The sequence below is a fragment of the Phocoena phocoena genome, chromosome 1 (assembly GCF_963924675.1).
Source record: "Phocoena phocoena chromosome 1, mPhoPho1.1, whole genome shotgun sequence".
Taxonomy (NCBI): domain Eukaryota; kingdom Metazoa; phylum Chordata; class Mammalia; order Artiodactyla; family Phocoenidae; genus Phocoena; species Phocoena phocoena.
Window position 1 is genome coordinate 10,480,607 of NC_089219.1, and position 15,051 is coordinate 10,495,657.

The following is a 15,051-nucleotide window of genomic DNA, read 5'->3' on the forward strand; positions in this document are numbered from 1 at the left end:
TTGCCATCTTTTCTGCAAACCCCTTGGGTTCAGACCAGAAGAAACTGCACATCCACTCTTCTAGATGTAGGCCAACCCTTGGGCTACAGGGTAGAAGACAAAGACCACCACCCAGACACCCCCTAGGGGTACCCACAGTCTAGCTGGAGAGAACAGCCTGGGAAGGCTTCCTGGGGGAGGTGAGCAGAGGTGGAGGGAGGGAGAAGGTCCGCTGCTCTGGGAACCAGACCCCTGCATCTGGGATCCAAGCAGCTCTGCCAGGGAATTTGTGGGTCTGTGGGCGCTTCAGGGAGGACAAGAAAGAGGCCCTTGAGTCTCAGAGGACTCCACATGGCCCCACTGCCCGCTGGCTCAAGAGAATGTTGTAGAACACAGACATAGCTTCTGGGCTGCCTGACTCACTCCAGGGACTGGGGGCATGGCCAGTGGGAGGGGCATCACAGAGGGGCTGGGGGCCTCCCAGTCAACATCAGGAGCTGGGTGCCCACTGGCCAGCACAGAGGCCAACTCCAGTGCCCAGAATCTGAGAAGGGGCTTCGTGGTGGGGTGGTTTCATCTCAGAGGCCATCCAGGGCTTGCCGGACAGGGGCATCCAGGGAGGCAGCCATGTGGATGGAGACACCAGGGGCACCGATGCTATTTTCCCAGCAGTCAAACCCACAGCTGGTCAGCACCTGCTTCATGGCCTCCACCTCTGGATGCTCCAGATATGGCCTGAGAAGCGTGATGCCACAGCCCCTGCCACCTGTGCCAGTGAGCTTGCTGTGCAGTCCGTGGGCCATGGTCACCTGGCACAGCCGGTCCAGTGAGGCATGGCCCACACCGAGGGCATTCAGATGGTGCTGGTTCATGTCAATGAGCTCCTCCAGCACGAGGTAGTGCTCTGGGGCCAGGGCCACTGCCATCTCCCCCAGCACCCGCTAGCATTCCAGGGAAATGGCGTCTGTGGAGGTCAGGAAGGGAGCCATGATCTCTGGGAACTTCAGCAGCCTGCTCCTGATGCCGGCCACCAGGGCCTTGGTGCTCTGAGGGACTCTGGTGTTGATCAGCAGGATCTTCAGAGCTGGCGGCCTCTTTAAGGATGAAATCTTCCCTTGCTGGTATCAGAGCACTCCTCCCCAGGTGCTGACAGGGTTGTCCACTCCGGAGGGGTTCCCGTGAATCACCCTCCCCCCCCGGAAGGCCCACTTGTTAATTAGTTCCAAGTTCTCCTCAGCGCACCTGCTGGCGGCCTCGCCATCCTTCAGCGGGTTTGGGATCTCCTTGCGTGCTGTCAGGAGGGCAGCCGCCAAACACACGGAGTAGGTGGCACTGGAGCCGAGGCTGGCCCCGGTGGGCAGCTGCGACCACACAGTGACATCCAGGCTGGGCAGGGCTCTCTGACTCTGGCAGATGGACAGGTACAAGTAAAGGAAGGACAGCACAGCCAGGTGCTCATGGTCGGCACAGTCCTTGGGGAAGCCCTCCATCTCCTTCAGCTTCTCCACTTGCTCCGGGGTGAGTGCTGGGGCATCACCTTGCTTCAGAAAGCTGGTGTCCAGCATCTGAAGCTTGGCCACATCCCAGGCCCACTTGCTGCCACTTGCTTACCATGTTGGGTAAGTTGAGGCCCACTTTCCCATTGCTGTGGGGCTGAAGCCAGAGGAATGTTCTCAAGTTCAAGGCCACAGCCAGTGCTACCTTGCCATGGACCACGGCATGCTCTCCATGAAGGATGACTTTCCCTGGAGCAGACACTAGCGGACTTCTGACAACATGGCTCCTGGGAGTCCTGTCGCCACAGGCCCTCTGCTCCTGAGCCCGAGTTACTCCAGGACTCCAGCCCCAAGCTTGTGGGCAGTGGGGGGTAAGACTGGGGTTGTTTTCTTAATTTCTCTTTCTGATAGTTCATTGTTTTTTGTGAAACCTTTGGGGTTTTCTATATGTAGTATCACATCTTCTGCAAATAGTGACAGTTTTACTTCTTCCTTTCCAATTTGTATGCCTTTTATTTCTTTTTCATACCTAATTGCTGTGGCTAGGACTTCCAATACTAGGTTTAATAAAAGTGGTGAGAGTGGGCATCCTTGTCTTCTTGTTCCTGATCTTAGAGGAAAAGCTTTCAGCTTTTCAGCATTGACTATTATATTAGTTGTGGGTTTGTCATATATGGCCTTTATTAGGTTCAGTTCTGTTCTCTATATACCTGCTTGTTGAAAGTTTTTTTAAATCATAAATGGATGTTGAAATTTGTCAAATCCCTTTTCTGCATCTATTGGGGTGATCATATAATTGTTATCCTTTGTTTTGTTAATGTGGTGTATCACATTGATTTATTTATGGATGTCAAAACATTCTTGCATCCTTTGAATGAATCCCACTTGATCATGACATATGATCCTTTTAATGTATTGTTGAATTTGGTTTGCAAATATTTTGATGAGAATTTTTGCATCTATATTCATCAGGGACATTGGCCTATAATTTTTTTTTTTTTCTTCATACTATTGTGATAGGAAGAGGTGCTTGAGAAGATTTCAATCTTCTTAAATTTATGGTGACTTGTTTTGTGGCCTAGCATGTGATCTATTCTGGAGAATGTTCCATGTGCATTTGAAAAGAACATGTATTCTGCAGCTTTTAAATGGAATGTTATATATATAGAGAGAGAGAGAGGGAGAGAGGGAGAGAGGGAGTCCATCTAATATAATGTATTGTTTAAGGCCAGTGTTTGCTTATTGATTTTCTGTCTGGATAATCTATCCATTGATGTAAGTGGAGTATTAAAGTCCCCTACTATTATTGTGTTATCAGTTTCTCCCTTTATTTCTGATAATATTTACTTTTTATATCTAGATGCTCCTATGTAGAGTGCATATTTCTCTGCTCTCTCATTTTGTTTGACCTTCATTTTATGTTTCTATAAATTAGGCAAAAAAGCTACTCTCCTGGTCTTGAAGGAGTGGCCTTGTAAGGAAGTGTCCCCTGTATAGACTGCTTGTAACTGGTGGCTTTGACAGTATGGCTGGGGCCGAAATGGGCCTGTGCCAGGGGAAGTCCCTTAGGGGCACCATGCCTGAGGCCACTTTGGCAGAAGGCTGGAGCTGGAGTGGGTGTGGGCCAAGGGAAGTCCTGGAGGGACTCAAACAATGGTGCTCACTGGTACCTCCAATCCTGGAGAAGGCTCCTTGCCCATTTGGCAGAAGCTCTAAGGTTAGTAAATGGATTTATTTCCCCTCTAGTCTAGGTGCCCTTTAAACTGCTGTTTTCTCAGTGTCCCAGTGTGGGTGAGTCTGAGTTTAGCTCCTCAGCAATATCCCTCCTTACTGTAGGTCACTGAGTCAGAAGTGGGGTTCCTGTGGGTACCGTTCTCTGTCTTTCCTACACATTTCTATGTGATCCTTCTACAGGCAGTAGCTATTCAGTCAGTCTTCAGGTTTTCTTCTGGAGGAATTGTTCTACATGTAGGTGTAGATTCAGTGTGTCCGTTGGAGGAGGTGAGCTCAGGGTTTTCCTCTACTACCATCTCAGACCCTTCATGTGTCTCTTCTCTCTTAAAACTCTTTCCAAAGGCCACTCTTTCCAAGAAAGGCTTCCCTGTCCTCCCCCTGCCCCTCTTCTGGTTTGGGTCTCCACTTGTATCCATAGCATTCTGGCCTTACACTTATCATAATTTTTATCAAACTGAATTGATAACATTTTTATCTCTTTGTTAGATTGCAATCTCCATAAGTATAGGAGCTATGACTTTTAACTAATTTTGTTATCCTTAATGCTTAGCGTGGTACCTAGCTTGTGATGACTAATAAATGCTTGTTGAATAAAAGAATGTATAAACAGGTATTATGATGGGTAGAAGAACCAAAAAACGTTACAGCTAGAAGAAGCCATGGAGCAGTAGTTCCCAAGCAAAGTGCAGTCCTACAGTTCTTCTTGGATGAGTTGCCAGAATTGAATCCATCTGTGAAATGTATATACTTAGTTCATAGGATGTTGTGAGGATAAAATGAATTAATAAGTGTGGAGTTCTTAGGATAGCTTTTGGTACATTGTAAGTGTTCTGTTGGGTGATAAACCATGTCACAGCATAGTAATCAAATTATGTGTTATTATCCCTCTGGTTCTGGGGATTGGCTAGTCTGGGCAAATCTGGCTTGGTATCTCTAATGTGATTACAGTCAGACATCAGCTGGAGCTGGGGTCCTCTTGAAGGATTCTTTACTCACATGTCTGGAGCCTGGGCTGGGAAGACTCCCATGACTGATGGTTGGAATAGCTGAGCTTATGGGGCATCTTTCTGTATATGTTGTATTTCCAGATGGTCTGTCTAGCATGGCAGCTGCTGGGTAGTCTTTATATATATATATATATACTATATATACACTTAATACATAGCACCTAAAAGCTCCAAGAGTAGAGTTCCAAGAGAATCCATGGGAAGCTACCTGGCCTTTTATGGCCTAGTCCAAGCATTTTCAACAGAGGTGATATTGTTTTCTGGGGTCGAAAGTTGATTCATGAAAAGGTGTGAAAAACATTATTTTTTGTGTAAAAAAACAGATATACATACAGTACAAGAACTATATTTGTGGAATTAAAATATTATGGAGTTGGAAATGCAAGTAGGATAAAATGTCTAAAAAGGCTTTCTAGGGGGAAAATAATGAATAAAAAAGGTTGAGAAAGAGGGCCCTGGCCTTAAAAGTCCCATAGTGTCATGTTAGCTGTACTCTATTGGTGTCGGCAGTCAGAAACCTGCCCAGATTCAAGGGGAGGGACACAGATCTCCATCTCTTAAGGGGAGGAATGTCAGAGGATTTGCTGCCCTATTTAAATCAGCCAGAGTAAACATTCTACAGATTCCTGCAATTATGGAGCTCTGTCAAATGCAAAGTTGTACTAAGCAGAACAGTAAGGAGAGGGAATCTGTTGAAAGGCAGAGTGGACTTGAACCTGTGACAAAGCAAGAGGTCTTGTTTATAGCACATGAGAATGCTCACCTCCCATGTACAGAGAAGGAGGGAGTCAGGGCAGCTAAGAGTCTCCACTGCTAGCCCTGTGGTCCAGAGTGGGCCCACGTGAAAGGATACAGTAACTCTGGAGGTTTTTACAGACACTGGGAGATGCTGTGACACGTTGCATTTGTGACTGTGTCATCATTATTGCTGACCCAAATATCCCTGTCTTAAACATTGTTGGGTAGGACATTCTTATTTTACAAATCAGAAGAATGACCTTGAGAATGAAAGCAGCTTGGCTGTTGTCACACACAGAGGCAGAGTAGAGTTCCTGTCACCCTGCTTTGCTAGGTTACCACTTCAATGTGAATTCCCATGTCTTGGAGAATAATTAGAGGAATCGTTAATAACTGATTGACCTCAGTTGTTACTGTGCAAAGACCCAAAGCCTGGAGGGACTCCAGTGAACCAGGGCTGACTTCTGTTAAGGGAGAGAGCCTTGGGCTCTGCTTAGGTGACTGTGATGTGCTTCCACTAAGGGCAGGCTGTTTTGGATTGCCCATCTCATGGGTACCTTCTTTTCTTCTCTTGACACCTTCGCACACTCATTTATCTTTTGTCTCAGCCCTTACAAAACTCATGCCTTTTCATTTTTTATTTCAAAAGCAACACATTTTCATTTTTGGACCCTTTCTTTCCTTTTCAAAACGTCAAGGGGAGTGTGGATCTAAGACATGGGGGCAGAAGATGGGGGTGGCAAGGAGAGGGAAGCTCTTATACTTATCAACTCAAGCTTGGTCCAACCTCAGTAAATTTTGGGAGTGATGGTAGAAATGACTTGTCCTGGGCTGCCTGATATATATATCAGGTAGCCCAGTAAGCCTCAAGAAAATGGGCAATGGGCTGTTCTTTACTGGACTCATCAACAGAAATGGCATTTCTCTCACACGTCAAGGACGGAAGCATGTCACAGCAGCTTGAGCATTAATAAATTCATCGTTTACCTAAATAATTACACTTCTTGAAATGTCTTCTAAGAAAGGAATGAGAGAGGTGGATAAAAATAATTTTGCAAGGATGTTCATCCCAATGTGGAAGCAGTCTAACCTTTCAACTATTGAGAGTTTGTTGCATAATTGTGGTGAAAATATAAGAAGAAATACTAGGAAGGGATAGAGTCTGTCTTAGTTTTATGCACAATGACCACCACAACGCATGGCATATAATAAGCCTACAATAAACATTTTTTTGGTAAAAGTCTCATTGAGATCTAATTCATACACCATACAATTTACCCATTTAAAGAATACAACAGTTTTTAGCATATTCATAGTTATAGTCAGTAATCACTTTTAGAACATTTTCCTCACTCCAGAATGAAACCCTATATCCCTTAATAAGAGTTACTCCCCATTTCCCTTTAACTGCCAAGTTCTAGGCAACTAATCTGCTTTTTGTCTCTATAGATTTGCCTATCCTGGACATTTAATATAAGTGGGATGATTCAATATGTGATCCTTTGTGACTAGCTTCTTTCAGTTAGCATAATGTGTTCAGGCTTCATCTGTGTGGTACCATAAATCAGTATTTCATTCCTTTTTATTGCCAAATAATATCGCATTGTTTCTGCTTTTTGGCTAACATGACTGATGCTGCTATGAACATTCATGTACAAGTTCTTGTACAGACATGTGTTTTTATTTCTCTTGGAATATATTTTTAGGAGTGGAATTCTTAGGTTATACGGTAACTCTGTTTCAACTTTTGGGAAATACCAAACTGTTTTCCAAAGTGGCCGGACCATTTTACATTCCCAGCAGCAATGCATGAGTGTTCCCAATTTCTCCACATCCTTGCCATACCGTAAATATTTGTTGAATAAAACAATAATATGGAAAATTGATCATGATATAAAATTATAAAAGGTACTATCATTGTATTTTTTTTTTCTTTTATAAATTTGTGTTAGGAAGAAAGCTTGTACGAAATATAATAGGTTATTTCTGGTTTGATGAGATTAGGAGTAATTAAAATTTTCATTGTAATAGTCACATGTTCTAATGTGCTGCCATGAACAAATGTTGCTTTTAAAATAAGAAAAAATATTTTACAAAATGGTGTTGGTCAGTAGGAAGTTGTATCAGAGAGGAGGAAAATCTGTCTCAAGGATGTGTTGCTTGCATTGAATTGCATTCATCTCCTCCTGTTTTTGGTTGACTCGAGGATTCAGTGACTCAGTTGGGGGTGTACAGCAGTCAAGGTTCTTGGTTGCGAACAATAGAAATCAACTGCAGTTAAGCAGGAAAGGAATGTGTTGGAAGGCTGTCGACTGGTTTGCAGAAGGCTGGAGATCCAAGCTGAGGAGAACGAGCCAAGGAGGAAGGTAGAACCAGTACACCACAGAGGAGGAAAGTGTGGGCCACTGGGGCCCTCACATCTGGACAGCACTGCTGGGACACTGGGTTTCTCCCCATGCAGACTCATGCTGCCATGTCATGGGACTTGTGAATCTGCTACAGCCCTGTGATTAATGTCCCTTTGGTTTTTTCCTCAGCCCTGGGAGCAGTCAGTTGACCAAGCTTAGGTCACATACCCATGCCACAACTGCTAGGAAGCCAGGAGAGGACTATCGCCTGCTGACCTGTAGAAGAAAGGAAGTGTTCTTCCACAGCCTTAGGTGTGCCCCTGCCTCCTATCTCCTGAGGGATTTCTCTCAACAGAAGGGTGCTTGGGCACTCAGCAGGCAGAATTACATTGACTTTTGTATCAATGTAGTCCAGATTGCAATGTCACAGTCATAAGCATTTGGCAAGAAAGGACATTGTTGTTTCTTGTATGGGGGGAGAAAGACCAGACTGCCAAATTATTCATATTTCAGCAGGAAATACTAGAGATAAAAATGCCTTTTGCTGCTGTATTAGTCAGGGTGAGTAATGCTAGCTGTTGTTACATACAGCTCCAGAGTCATGGTTCTTTAACACATGAAGATTTTATTTCTTGCTTAAATCAAGAGTCCAAATAGGTGTTCAACAGGCAGCTTTCCCAGTGGTCATGCAGGGCCTGGGCTTCTTTCATCTTATGGCTCTGCTCACTCCAAGGCAATCCTTTCTAGGACCTCCCTGGATCCCCTGGATGTGCAGACAGTGAAAGAAGAGAAAGCACATGGAGCATCACCCAGGAGGTTTCAGGGCTCAAGTCAGGAAGTTGGGACCTCACTTCTCCCTACATTCCATTGGCTAGAACTCAGTCATATGGTCTCTAATTTCAAGGAAGACTGGGAAATGCAGTCCAGCTGTGTGGCTAAAATGGCAAGGAAATGGGCTTGGTAAGCATGTAGCCAGGCTCTGCCAGAAGTCCTTTATTCATAAAAGAAAGCAAAAGTAGCTTTTGTCAAAATCTACTGCAGTGATTCTGAGCATGTTTTGGGTCACCAGCCCCTTTGAGAATGTGTTAAACTCCCCACCCTAAAAAGTATACTTATGAAAACATTTTGCAGACAACATCAGGAATTAAGGCTACTCCTGCAATTTGGGGGTCCCCAGGTGAAGAGCCCTTAGTATATGTGGTAAGCAGAGATCAAATTGATACTTCTTGAGTACCTACTATGTACAAAGCACATTTCTGGGTATTGTGGGGTCATACTGCTAAACTAGATGAAGTACCTGACCTAGAGGGGCTCTCATTCCTCAGGTGGAACCAGAGAAAGACATATCACCTAGACCAGGTATGCTAACTGCTCTGCAGAGGCTTCAGGCATCAGTGTACATAGCTGTAGATCAATATAGAAGCAGTTCTTCAGGGTTGGGTTACACAGTAGAAATGAGACCAGCCATTCATTCATTCATCCATTTCTTTGTTTATTCAGTTCCTACTCTATTCTGGGCACTATTTTAAGTGGTTAGGATGAAGCAGTGAATAGGAGAAGCAAGATTCTGTTCTCAGGGAAGCTTACATTGTAGTTGGGAAGACAGGGGCTCCAGGGGGAGATACTAGTAAAGGAATAAAAGTTTAAGTCACCCAGTAACCATAGACCGCTGGTGAACGCATCAAGCATTTAGACTCATCTTTGATTCCAAGGAGAAGGATTAGAAGGCAACACTGCCTGCTTAGAGGCCAGTATGGCTGACCTAGACTTCATGACCACTTTGGCCACCATCCTTGGAGAGGACCTGGCAGAGCTGGGCCAGCCCTAAGCAGGGCATGCCTAGCCAGATCAAATGACTGGAACCATCTGAGGCTTTTCCCTGGTAAGAAAAACCACTCAAATGAGAAACTACAGAGAGGGCATTACAGATATGACATTGCCAATAATGAGATGTGAAGCTGAAAGGAACTTTTCTAAACTATCATTAATAAAAAACAAAGTTCACTTCAGATGAAGGCCTTGGAAGTTTCTTATAAAACTAAGCATGCATCTCCTCTTTGACCCAGAAATTCCACTCTTAGGTATCCACTCAAGTAAAATGAAAACATGTGTCTACAAAAAGACTTGAGTAAGAATGTTTATGGAAGCTTTCTTCGTAACAGCCACAAATTGGAAACAGCTCAGGTGTCCATCAACAAGAGAATGGATAAACAAATTGTGGTGTATTTATACAAAGGAATGCTTCTCAGTACTGAGAGGAAACACATCCCTGATGCAGACAACAATGTGAATAAATCTCATAAACATTCTGAGTGAAAAAAAGCCAGATGCAAAGGAAAATGTACTGTATGATTTGCTGTTTATCACGCTCTGGACTGGTGAAGCTCATCTGTGGTAGAAAACAAGTTCAAAGAGTTGTGGGGGCACAGATCTGGAGAAGTGGGGGCAGGGATTGATGAGAAGGGACTGGAGAGAACTTTCTGAGTTGGTAATGTTCTGTATCTTGTTAGGGGTTTGGGTTTCACAGATGTGTACATTTGTCAAAACTCAGGATGGTAAACTTAAGATACGTGTATTTCATTTTATGTACATTTTACCTCAAAAGAAAAAAACAAGGCCTTAACTCAAGTTAACGACATGCATACTGAAGTGTTGGGAGTAAAGTGTACTGATGTCTGCAACTTTGAAGTGTGTAAAAAATAGGGAGATGGATGGACAAACAGATAGTTATGTGATAAAGCAAGTATAGTAAAATGTTAATTCTGGAATCAAAGAGGTGGGTATACGAGTGTTTACAATCCTTTCAACTTGTATGTTTGAATATTTTCATAATAAAATTTGGGAAAGAAAACTATTATTGCTAAATAATAAACCATTCAGAGACTTGGTGACTTAAAACAATTATTATTCCTCACAGTTCTGTGGTTTGATCAGGTGGTTATACTGCTTCATGAGATGTTGGCTGGGTTACTGAGATGGCTGGAAGGTCCAGGATAGTCTCATTTATCTGATATTGGGGCTGGCCATCAGATGGGAGCTCAGCCTTGGTTCTCCCCATGTGGACCTCTCCAACCGACTACCTGACCTTCCTCACAGTATGGGTTCCAAGTGGGAAGAAGTCCCTGGAGGAAGGAGGCCTGGATTGGAAAACAGTATAAATTTTTGCTGCGTCCTGATTCAAGGGGAGGGAAAATAGAGTCCACCCAATGGGAGGAGTGACAAAAATTCACAGCCATCTTGAATCTACCAACATTTTTTGGACCAGCTCTTCTGTAGGACAGATTGTGTTATTTTTGTGTTCTCATCATGAAAATAGTATAAGACTACTATCAAATGTGGAGTTAATCAACGAGAACGTAGTCACACTCTACAGGATGAAACGATTATGGAGGTATGTTAGGAAGTTAGTTGATAGCAATATTATCATGTCGTTTTTCAGATTTTTATGACTTTGTGACGTGTGTTATTTGCCAGCTTTTGAGAATGTTTGTAATTATTATGATTTCTTTTTTCGTTCTAAACAAATATTTACTGTTAATCTCATTTGAATTTGTAATTTTAAATTCTTTTTCCTTCAAAGGCCTCCAAATTATATACGTTTCACACAACACAAACTTGGATTCTTCTCTGAATAAGAGTAAAATATAATTTTATTTATCTTTGCTATAGGTCAGCTATATATTCTCTGCTCTAGGTCTATGGCTTATATCAGAGTATGTTAACAACATCACAATTAGACACAATTCATACCTCTTCTAGTTGGGTTGCCTCATTGGGGGCATATCCTTTCTTCAGGTAGTGAATTTTCCTGTTTGAATTACTAGTGCTTTATTCCAGGCTCATGGCTTAGAATAAGTTTTGGTTTCAGACCAAAGCACTGGAGGATAGCTGAGAGGTGCTCGGACCTTACCTTCAGGTTTGCCTGGGACTGTGCTGGTTTATACTTATTCCAGTGTGAGCGTGTTATTTCCCTCCCCAGTGTCATGGTTTGGACAATAAGTATATAGTACCTCTACACATGGAACTTTCTTCAGAAGTGGAGTTACCTTAATCCAGGGGATGGCTCAGAGGTACCTGCTTGCTTCAGCCTTTGAACTGTAGGTCCATATGTATATTTTTCAGCTTGAGTGAATGTACAGTTTTGCTTGTATGTGCCCTTTTAGGGTAGCAGGTTCTTTCAAAGAGTTAACGCCCATTCTGCTAAATCGTTATTTACAATTTCTGTTAATCTGTTTAATGTTGATTTTATTGCATTTAAGGTAAATCACATTTCAGAAATAATTACCACCCATTTAATTAGCATTTCGTGTATATTTTTGCTGCTTTTCTGATCCTTTCATTTTGAAGTCTTTAAAATGAGTAATACTGTTAACTTCAAAATTATGGTGAGTCAGTGGACTGTGCTGAGGACAGTGTAATGGCAATGACAGTGATGAATTCACCAGGGTGGAAACTGAGGCAGAGAATGGTCGGGTAGCTCACCTAAGATTCCATAGGCGTGGTAGAGTTGGGCAGTGAGGGCAAAGTTGGCATCTGCCTTATTCTCAATAAAAGAAGATTTTAACTACTTTGATGTTATGAAGTGTTTTGGGGGGTAGTATATTAAAACGAAGGGTTTCCAATTCTTTATAGTACCTTTGAGATTTTCCTATCTAACCCTCCCATTTTACAGATGGGAAAACTGAAGCACAGTTACTACTGGAAGCTCAGCAACATAGGGTTTGAATTGTACATCCTGGAGTTTATTCATGAAGAAAGGGGGAAGAGCAGAGTGTGTTCCAGAGTAAAGTTGTGCCAGTGATCAAGGGAGACTCAGGTAGATGTGGTTTGTGTCTATACATGTGTTCATGGTGTATGGGGGAGGGGAGGGAGTAAAGAAGCAAGAACAGGGAAGACTAGTTAACGTGCTTATTTGACACATCCTATGAAATCACTGGTGTGCTGGTAAATGTTAACAACCAGCTCTTGGTGGGAGAAGTGGTGGGGGTAGGGAAGGAGGAGGGCCTGAATGGTAACATTTGCCAATTTCCATGCTGTAAATACTCTCACTGTGATGGATTTTATGCTACCAGTGTGATGTTGCTGAACATGGGGTCGGGAAATTGCATTTTTACCACGCAGATAAAATAAATGTATTGATAAATAACGTCGAGAACAAAGATAACAGTAACGTAGTAAAATAGTTAGGAAGTAATACATTTTGAGTATGTATTACCTTTGTTTTGATGTAATTTCTTAAACTGCAAGTTTATATCATTATGTTTAACTATGGGCTCACAGAATTCTTGGACATGTAATAATTACAATCTGGTAAGAGCCGGCTTCAGCAAACCATGGCAGGAAATTGTGTTTTCATGATGTCACAGAACAGGAGTTTCTTCAACCTCTTGACAGCATGTACCTGGAAAGGTGGAAAACCATAGTGGTACCACATTTTATTTTGGAATGGACCATCTGATCCTGCTAGTAGCAGGATACAACTGGGCATCTCAGGGAGATGAATTTTGTTGTGTTTAATGTGGAGCAAATATTCTTTCCCCCTGTACTGCCTCTCACCACTGTGGCCCCTCCCGCCGCAGAGCGCAGGCTCCAGACGCGCAGGCTCAGTGGCCATGGCCCACGGGCCCAGCCGCTCCGCGGCATGCGGGATCCTCCCGGACCGGAGCGCGAACCCGCATCCCCTGCATCGGCAGGCAGACCCTCAACCACTGTGCCACCAGGGAAGCCCTGTTTCTTACTCTAGTTGTTTTTGGGGTTTGGCTGAGAAAAGGTGATGGCTAATTGTTTACACCTGGGACAGTGGGGCTATTTCTCTTCTGGGAACTCCCCTCCCCCAATTTCCTTCAGCAAATACCATGGTTGACTTGTTTTTTTTTCCAGTTTTTTTTTCCTGTGTGTACTCTCAGCCCCAACCAACGTGAGCCATGGGCACGGATAGCAGTGTATCTCATTCCCACCCCTCTGTGCCTTACTCAGGCTGTCCTCTCCTCCTGGATGCCTTTTTTCCATTATATCCACCCTCCCTACTACCAACCAGCTAACTCCTACTCTCCCCAGCCAACTTCTATTCATTCTTATCTATGAATTTAGCACCTATAGGATAACATCCCAATAGTCCCAGGCTTGATTTTTGTTTCAGAACAAGCCCACTTTCTACACTCCATGGAAAATATTTGTTGTCTCTCTAGTAGGCTGTAGACACCCCTAAATACTTGGGTTGTGTCCTTTATAATTGTTTCTAGGGCATAGTACAGCATGTCACTGTACACAGTAGGAGATCCATAAATACTGCCGAATTTGAGAATATTTTTTTCTCACCAAGGTTATTCTCTTCCCAATTTGCCTTTACCATTCCAATTTACACAGCCTGAAATTGGGAGTCTCAAAAATCTCCTATCTTTACTCTCTTCTTTGGGTATCAGTTCTTAGTCTCTGCAAAGAAATTCTCTTCCCTTCGGTAGTGAGACATAGGAGGGGAGAGATAATTTCCTGAAAGTGGTGGCTCAGAAGCATACCTTTCACTGAAAGGTTATTCCTGAAAGCTGGCTGCTGTTAGCCAAATCAACCTGCCTTAAGATAACGTCGCTGGGAATTAAAAGATTGCAGTTTCCAGAATTATGCCTCTCTATTAGAGACAAATTGTCCAAGTAGGTAAAAGGAAAACCTGCAGGAAGGACTCTGAGCTCTTGGGGAAGGTGAAGAACAGGGAAGTAATGAGCAGTTACTTTGCTGATGCTGCCTCCTGATTGGAGGTGGGCAAAATGGTCATCAGAGGCCTTCTCCTGAGCATGTGGGAGGAGAAAAATCAGCTCATCTCCTCTGTACTTCTGTATAAGTTCAGAAGTGGCAGAGTGTGGTCCTCACGTGGTTTTCAAGGGTCAAATGAGAATGGTTTTTATTTATTTTTCTTTTTGAGTTTGGATCTGGAATTCTCCATCATTCTCTCCCTCATCAGCTCCCAAAGCTGAAAACACGGTGTGATAGGGTCTGTAACAGGTCTACCAAATATTATAGTTCCCTTCCTGAGGTGCTCCTCTGCTCCAGTGATGTCAGGCCTGACCGTGTGATTTGCTTTGGTCAAGGCAACGTGAGTAGAAGTAACTTGTGCCACGTCAGAGCCCAAGCTTTAGGGGCCAGTGTCCCAAATGAAGGCTGTGCCATCAGCCTGGGTCTCAGATTGAAGGCAGCGTGGGATGGAGCTGTTGTTGAGCTAGGGGTGACATGTGACATAAATGAGAATGATATCCTTATGCTTGTAAGTGCCTGTGATGTGGGGGTTGTTTGTTACTGCAGCAAATCTTAGGCTGATTGATACACAGAGTCAGTTAAAGGAATTTCCAGATTACCAGATTTCCTAAAGAAAGGAAGGGAAGAAACTTAAAAAAAAAAAAGCTTTAGTCAACATTAACTTATTCAATGTTTAGTTTAGAGATAGATTAATTATTACATAATAAATAAACATTTCCACTTGATGAATTATCTCTAACCTGGCATTATCTTTTCTGTTTCTAAAGGTAAGTTGATTGGTAGTTGGTGTGGTGATGTGGTCATTTCTTTTTTTTTTCGGTCGTTCCACACAGCTTGCGGGATCTTTTTTTAAAAAAATTTTTATTGGAGTATAGTTGATTTACTATATATATATATATATATATATATGTATATGTATATCTTCACTCTTTTTTAGATTCCTTTCCCATATAGGCCATTATACGGTATTGACTAGAGTTCCCTGGGCTATACAGGAGGTCC

At 43.1% G+C, this 15,051-nt stretch overlaps 1 pseudogene; it reads right to left on the reverse strand.

Moving 5' to 3' along the window:
* Positions 1 to 557: 557 nt before the first annotated feature.
* LOC136119077 (mevalonate kinase-like) overlaps positions 558 to 15,051 on the reverse strand; it is a 53,178-nt pseudogene continuing 38,684 nt past the window's right edge.